The following is a 7,744-nucleotide window of genomic DNA, read 5'->3' as shown; positions in this document are numbered from 1 at the left end:
ACATAAGAAAATAAAAATATAGGTCATAAGACAAGAAAATTTACAGTTTATGTGTAATTTAGATTATGTTTTTACGTTTGTAATTTTACATAACATAAAATATTTTTTACGGCGATTATATATTTTCTTACGGTCCCTTTTTGCGTCGGAAATAAGACAAAACTTACGAACGTAAAATTACGGTGCATTGATGGTATATATATATATATATATATATATATATATATATATATATATATATATGTATATATATATATATATAACATGATTTGTTGGCATCCGGGTGAGAGACTAATATTCGATGTAGAGATAGCTTGTAACAATAAAGTGACCCATAGGGTACGCCATAGGGGAACAATCAAAAGCTGACATTTGAGGAGATTGTATTTGTACTACTACATGCACGCATTGGCGAAATGCAGAACTGGATCATAGCATCACGAGACATAAGTAGACAATTCCAAGCTACAAAAGCATTAATAAAATCCCACATAGGATTGAAGTAGCATATATATGCATGTTTATTTCTACGATGAAGCAGTTACAATCAACTGAAACTTTTTGCCCAACTATTAAACATGTTCACATATATTACCGATATAATATAGGAAAACGCTAGATTACAGGAGTGCAGCTTAACATTTTTCAAAATTCGCCAAACTGTGGACATCAGTAATATATGGAGTATACCAATTCATTGGAGATCTAAGATAAAGTAGGCGGTGTGGGTGAATGCAGACATCAAGATGGCACCCTCTGAAATGATGAATAGGACAGTGCACGGTGTGCCACAATGCCCTGCTCCAGATAAACTTCAACCCACTGCTTCCATTCACAAAACACCTTTTTTTGCTGATGACAAGGTCTGCAGCTTTCATTTTCAGAATAGTTAATTTACCACATGAAATTAATCCATACAGCCAAGCAAGATTAGCTAAAGAGCTTGATTGTGTCCTATATTCTGCATAAGGTCGTTGTATTAGCTCCCCTGCAATCTTAGAGATGGTCTGACTAACCCCATGCGGAATAAGCATGTCAAATATAAATAATCAATCAGCAAAGAAAAAAGTGACCAAATCTACAACTGTATATGTCTCCATTACTTCAGAAGAAAGCAATTCAGCTCAAGGAGTCTTAGGTTCATTGGTAACAAAACTTTCAGATAGGAGTATATGTGCTCTCCTATATAAATGTTTGAGGATTGTCTGGCAGAACTGACTATAATTGTATGATTGGCCAAATTAGCTAGTAACAGTAATTAAACTATACTCTGGCTAGTAAGTAGTATTACATCCTCGGCGTTATCCCAAATAATACTGCATGTGAATCTCTTTAAAAAACTGGTAATAACAATGCTATGCCATTGTTTAGACATTTCAATGGCAATAGTTGAGATAGGTCTAAAACAACTACTGATGTAATGATTATGTAGTTTACCTATCAGATAAGAACAATTCTACTGTCTCGGTGGACTACATCTTGGGACCCTGCAAATCATTTAGCCATGTTAAGTTGTTAACTGTACCCATTTATGAAAAGCTAAGTTTAGGCCATGAGCAAAATAAAAGCATCTAGGATCCACCTAAGTAGCAAAAGAGCAGAGTTCAAGCAAAGTCCAGAACTACATACTGTATCCTCTGAATTAATTAAACATCAAGAACAAAAAAGATAACCTTTTTATGTGATTTTTCCAAAGAAATGTTGCTGACATGTGTGTACCATGGACTTTCAGGATCCCTTCATTGGGTTCCATTTCCTTCGTCAGCGACCGGCCGCCTGCGATTGTCAAAATGTCAACACCTCGGTGTGGGCTCAATCCGCTATAATCAGTCTCAACCTGGCCAATGATGGCCTGTGAAGCTCCGTGATGCTGGTGCTGTACTTTTTAAGATTGGGCCCGCCGGATATGACGGTTGTAACTGCGCAGACGCCCATTGCAAGGGAAGTTGCTCCGCTGCTAGAGCATGGTAGGGTTTCGTCCCACGAGATAAGAGATGAAGCCGAGGGGTCGAACGAGAGGCAGACAGTATAACGGGAGGCGCGAGAGGGGATACCACGACGGCGATGAGGAGATCAAAAACGAGGGCGGCGGGGCACCTAGGATCCATCCAGGTCACGATGAAGAGGAGAGGTCGCGAGGAGAAAGGGGCGTAATTTACCATCAGCGCGACGACGAAGATCCATGGGCAGGAACCCAGGCACCCAGCAAGAGGGCCTCCGTTGAGATGTCATCGTCCGCCTGCTTGGCGCGCCGCCGTCGCCTAGGTTTACTGCTTCTCGAGGGATTTTTTGCGATGGGGAGAGAAGGGGAAGGAGACGTACCGACTGCCTACAGAGCAATACCGAGCAACAAGTGCAATCAGAAAGCCCATATTGGCCCAATTAACCATATATGGCAGAATTTGTTACGGGAGTAGCTGCCCTAGAGACATCCATCCAGGAGTCAGATTGGCAGGCCAGAAAATGTTCATCCGCCAGATCCGATGGCCAAAAACCTTGATAGCCTGAGAGGGCAGGAAAAGTGCTCGGTTATAATGTTTTTAAATTTACCCCTTCAAGGGCACACCCTACCCCTCACCTTAGCACATAGAGGTTCCCAATCCTCTATCGTCGGCCTTTTGATGTCAACTGGAAGGCCTAGGTATGTCAGCGGGAATTTACCCACCTTGCAGTTGAGTAAATCCGCTATACGTTTACCTTCCTCCGGCTCAACCCCCATCATGAGCATCTCGCATTTATGAAAATTTATTTTAAGCCCTGACATGAGCTCAAAACAAATTAGAATCGCTTTGACCGACGCAATGCTGTGGTGGTCAGGGCGAAACAAAAGCAGCGTGTCATCTGCATATTGCAGATGCGTCACTCCCCCTGGAATGAGGTGGCCTACCAACCCTTGGATATGGCCTGCTTCGGCAGCTTTCCGAAGCATTGTGGACAGAGCGTCCACCACGAAGTTGAAAAGGAGAGGTGAGATCGGATCACCCTGCCTGAGCCCGCGTTTGTTCCGGAAGAAATGCCCTATTTCTCCGTTCACCGAGACTGCAGTTTGGCCTCCCGACACCAACTGCAAAATACGGTGGACCCAAACGTCGGAAAAGCCTCTTCCGATAAGCACTTGCCGCAAGAAATCCCAATTCACACGGTCGTATGCCTTCTCGAAATCGAGTTTCAGCAGCACCGCCGCTTCCTTAGTGCGCTTTAGTTCATGAACGATCTCTTGCAGGGCGAGCGGTCCCTCTAAAATGTTGCGTCCTCGGGTGAAAGCAGATTGGTTTCGATTAATCGAGCGATGAGCTATCGGACCTAGTCTATTGGCGCACGCTTTTGCACAGATTTTAAAAGGCACGTTAATGAGCGCGATCGGTCGGAATTGTCTAATATTGTCTGCCCCTTGGACCTTCGGGATGAGCGTTAAGACGCCATAGTTGAGGCGCGAGATGTCAACCATCCCCCTCATGAAACCGTTGTAGATCTCGAAAATGGGGCCCCTAAGCAAAGGCCAGAAGCGCTTGAACATCGCCACCGGCCAACCGTCTGGTCCCGGCGCCGTGTCCACTTTCATCCCGAGGAGAGCAGCGTCGATCTCTTCTGGCAGAAAGGCAAGCCCTAGCACTTTGTTTTCACAGTCCAACACACGTTGCAAATCCTCCCAAACGTCTTCGCGGAGCCCCGCCCCCTGGGCCCCGCACGAGCCCATCAAATTGATGTAGAACTCGTAAATGTGTCGGGAGATGTCCTCCTGTCGCAACAGAAGCCCCTGCTCTGATTGCAACCTTAAGATGGAACATTTCCGACGACGCCCGTTAGCATAAGCCTGGAAATACTTAGTATTGGCGTCGCCCTTCAAAACCCACTTCAGACCACTTCGTCTACGCCAGTATTCTTCCTCCGCGCGCAGGGACGCTTCTACCTGGCCCTCCAGGGCGTAGCGATGGGCCCATTCCTGCTCTGAGAAGGCCCTAGCATCAGCCAGTGCATCAATCCTTGCGATTTCCGCAAGGATCTCGGCGCGGCGCTCTTTGTCAGACCTCCCTAGGTTTGCGCCCCATCCCTTGAGGCTAGCCCTGAGCCGGCCCCTCACCACATTCCAAAATTCCATCGGGCCTCTCTGGGGTCCTATCGAATCAACGCACGCCCGCCATTTCGCCCTGAAAATCTCCTCGAAGCCTGGCACTTCAAACCAGGCTGTTTCGAAGAAGAAGCGCGGGCTGCGTCACACCTTGTCCTCTCCCGAGGAATAGACGAGCGGTACACGGTCAGAGCCTATGCGTGTCTCCGCGACCAATGTACAGAGAGGGAAGCCCATTTCCCATTCCGGCGACATGAACACCCTATCCAGCACTGAGCGCACCGGATCGAGTTGTTTATTAGTCCAAGTGAAACTCGCGCCTGACCTGGTCACCTCCCTTAGGGCCATGGCAGCAATGGCGGAGTTAAACATAGTCACCCTAGGCCAGTTTATATTGCTGTTGTTCTTGTCAGCTCCCGATCGGATAAGGTTGAAATCTCCACCCACCAGAACAGGGAGCGTGGCCGCGGACATCGTGGTGACTTTGGCCTGGAGTTCCGCCAAGAACTCTGCCGAACGAGAGTGATCGGCCGGTCCGTAGACTTGTATGATTGCTAACTCGCGAAGCGAGGCACGAATACGGAAATGAGCCGCGATATAAAATGAGCCTACGTCCCAGTCAATAACCTCGTACAGGGCTCGGCTCAAGCCCAGCAGCATGCCACCTGAGTGCCCTACAGCAGGGGCGTGCTGCCACTCGAAGCGCTCCAAGGGGTCGATCGCAAGCAGTTCATGAAAACGAAAATCTGCCTTAATCGTCTCTTGAAGCCCTACGATATCTATGTCCTCTTTGCGCATGTACTCTTTAAGTTGGGTACGCCGCCCCACGTGACCGAAGCCACGGATATTCCAGAACAAAGCTCACATCTAGATCACACGATTCCGGAGCCGGACACCCCTGGAGGTGACCGCTTTAGCCACTCGCCTCGTCTTGCCCTTGCAAGTCGTGGGAGAGGGAGCAACCCCTGTTGCCTGTCCCCCCTCTTCGGGCACAGAGATCACCACGGCGTCCCCTCCCTCGGGTACCTGGGGTCTCTGCTCAGCACGCTCTGTAGCGGCAGCCGCGATCGCGGCCTGTGCTAACTCCTTAGCGCGCACCAGCGAAATCAACTCGCTAACCCCTCCTACACAGGAGGGATCCACACCGCTCGCATCTAACACCTCATGCAAATGATCGTCCGAGAAATCATCTAGAACTGTAAAACGGGGGGTGGGTTACCTGAGATCTCCATGTTCTTCTGGGCTTGGAGGAGTTGCGCCCTCTGCAAGGACGACATATTGCCCTTGGCCCCCTTCGAACGCGAGCTGGTGCACACCGGCGCCGCTGGCATCGTCTTGGTGCACTTGGCCTTCGAAATCAGCACCGTCTTGGAGGCGTCCTGCAACAGCTGGTCCACTGGAGGCGCTGTCGGGGCCGCCAGCGCCATGACCGACTGCCTCGGAGTGATAGGCGCCCCCAGCGGCTCCATCGCGCGCACCGCCTCTCCGTCTTCTTCATGAGCTTCACCGAGCCGCTAAGTGTAGAGCCGTGGCCACCAGAGGCAGGAGACCCAGCGGGGCGGGGGCGCGAGGAAGAAGGGGAGCGGCCGTGCGGGAACAGACCACCATCCGCACCCGCAGCCGCCATGGGAGGGGAGGAGACCAACCCCAAGTTGGAGCCATATTGGTTGGGGATCGAGATCGTCATCCCCACCGATCCCCCCTCCTCAGCCGCCCGCGTCATCGTTGCCCCTTCCACCTGAGCAACAGGGCCCGACACGGAGATCCCCAGCTTGTCCCACGCCGCCGTGTCGATGGAGTCGTCCTCCTCCATGCTCGCCTCTTGCTCTGGAGCCTTGTCCTTTTGCTTGTCCTTGTCTTGCTCATTGGGCCCGCGACCACTGGACGGGGGCGGAGGAGGTGGGAGGGCGGGGGCCGCCGGACGAGACTCTAACTCCGGCTTGAGCTTGATGTTGTAACCTTCTCCATTGAACCAGATCTGCACGGAGCCCCGGAGCTTGGCCATCACACGACACGCGAAGCGCATGCGCACCGGACCGGACCGGATCAAGGACAACTCATCCACCACAAGGGGCCGCCCGATCATGGTCGTGGCCGCCATCAGACGCTCCGCGCGCCGCTGCTTCGGGGGGATGCCCCACATCTTCACCCACACTTCCGGCATCGACTGCGCCTTGGGCTCGGCGAGGACCGCGTCGCGAATGTTTGCCGTGATGTTGTTGGTGGGGAGGAACTGTTGGAAATATGCCCTAGAGGCAATAATAAAAGGATTATTATTATATTTCCTTGTTCATGATAATTGTCTTTTATTCATGCTATAATTGTGTTATCCGGAAATCGTAATACATGTGTGAATACATAGACACCAACATGTCCCTAGTAAGCCTCTAGTTGACTAGCTCGTTGATCAATAGATAGTCATGGTTTCCTGACTATGGACATTGGATGTCATTGATAACGAGATCACATCATTAGGAGAATGATGTGATGGACAAGACCCAATCCTAAACTTAGCACAAGATCGTATAGTTCGTTTGCTAGAGTTTTTCCAATGTCAAGTATCTTTTCCTTAGACCATGAGATCGTGTAACTCCCGGATGCCGTAGGAGTGCTTTGGGTGTACCAAACATCACAACGTAATTGGGTGACTATAAAGGTATACTACGGGTATCTCTGAAAGTGTCTGTGGGTTTGACACGGATCAAGACTGGGATTTGTCACTCCGTATAACGGAGAGGTATCTCTGGGCCCACTCGGTAATGCATCATCATAATGAGCTCAAAGTGACCAAGTGTCTGGTCACGGGATCATGCATTACGGTACGAGTAAAGTGACTTTCCGGTAACGAGATTGAACGAGGTATTGGGATACCGACGATCGAATCTCGGGCAAGTAACATACCGATTGACAAAGGGAATTGTATACGGGGTTGCTTGAATCCTCGACATCGTGGTTCATCCGATGAGATCATTGAGGAGCATGTGGGAGCCAACATGGGTATCCAGATCCCGCTGTTGGTTATTGACCGGAGAGCCATCTCGGTCATGTGTACATGTCTCCCGAACCCGTAGGGTCTACACACTTAAGGTTCGGTGACGCTAGGGTTGTAGAGATATAATATGCAGTAACCCAAAAGTTGTTCGGAGTCCCGGATGAGATCCCGGACATCACCAGGAGTTCCGGAATGGTCCGGAGGTGAAGAATTATATATAGGAAGTGCAGTTTCGGCCATCAGGAGAGTTTTGGGGGTCACCGGTATTGTACCGGGACCACCGGAAGGGTCCCGGGGGTCCACCGGGTGGGGCCACCCATCCCGGAGGGCCCCATGGGCTAAGTGGGGAGGGGAACCAACCCATAGTGGGCTGGTGCGCCCCCCTTGGCCCACCCCATGCGCCTAGGGTTGGGAACCCTAGGGTGGGGGGGCGCCCCACCTGGCTTGGGGGGCACTCCACCCCTTGGGCGCCGCCCCCCCTAGGAGATCTCATCTCCTAGGGCCGGTGCACCCCCTAGGGGGCCTATATAAAGGGCGGAGGGGGCAGCCTCACCTTTGAGTCTTGGCGCCTCCCTCTCCTCTGCTACACCTCTCCCTCTCGCAGAAGAACAGCGAAGCCCTGCTGCGGTGACCCCTGCATCCACCACCACACCGTCGTGCTGCTGGATCTTCATCAACCTCTT

General features: G+C 50.8%; 1 long non-coding RNA gene across 1 annotated transcript; it reads right to left on the bottom strand.

Moving 5' to 3' along the window:
* Window positions 1-497: 497 nt before the first annotated feature.
* LOC119269252 lies at window positions 498-2,299 on the bottom strand. The gene is made up of 4 exons (XR_005133509.1): window positions 2,160-2,299; window positions 1,674-1,776; window positions 1,438-1,487; window positions 498-865 (listed from the first exon to the last, which is right to left on the bottom strand). It is a non-coding gene; the product is annotated as an uncharacterized LOC119269252 (long non-coding RNA).
* Window positions 2,300-7,744: the final 5,445 nt, after the last annotated feature.

This window comes from Triticum dicoccoides, chromosome 3A (genome assembly GCF_002162155.2).
Source record: "Triticum dicoccoides isolate Atlit2015 ecotype Zavitan chromosome 3A, WEW_v2.0, whole genome shotgun sequence".
Classification (NCBI taxonomy): Eukaryota; Viridiplantae; Streptophyta; class Magnoliopsida; order Poales; family Poaceae; genus Triticum; species Triticum dicoccoides.
Note: the sequence above shows the minus strand (reverse complement) of the source record. Positions and strands in the feature narration are given on the sequence as shown.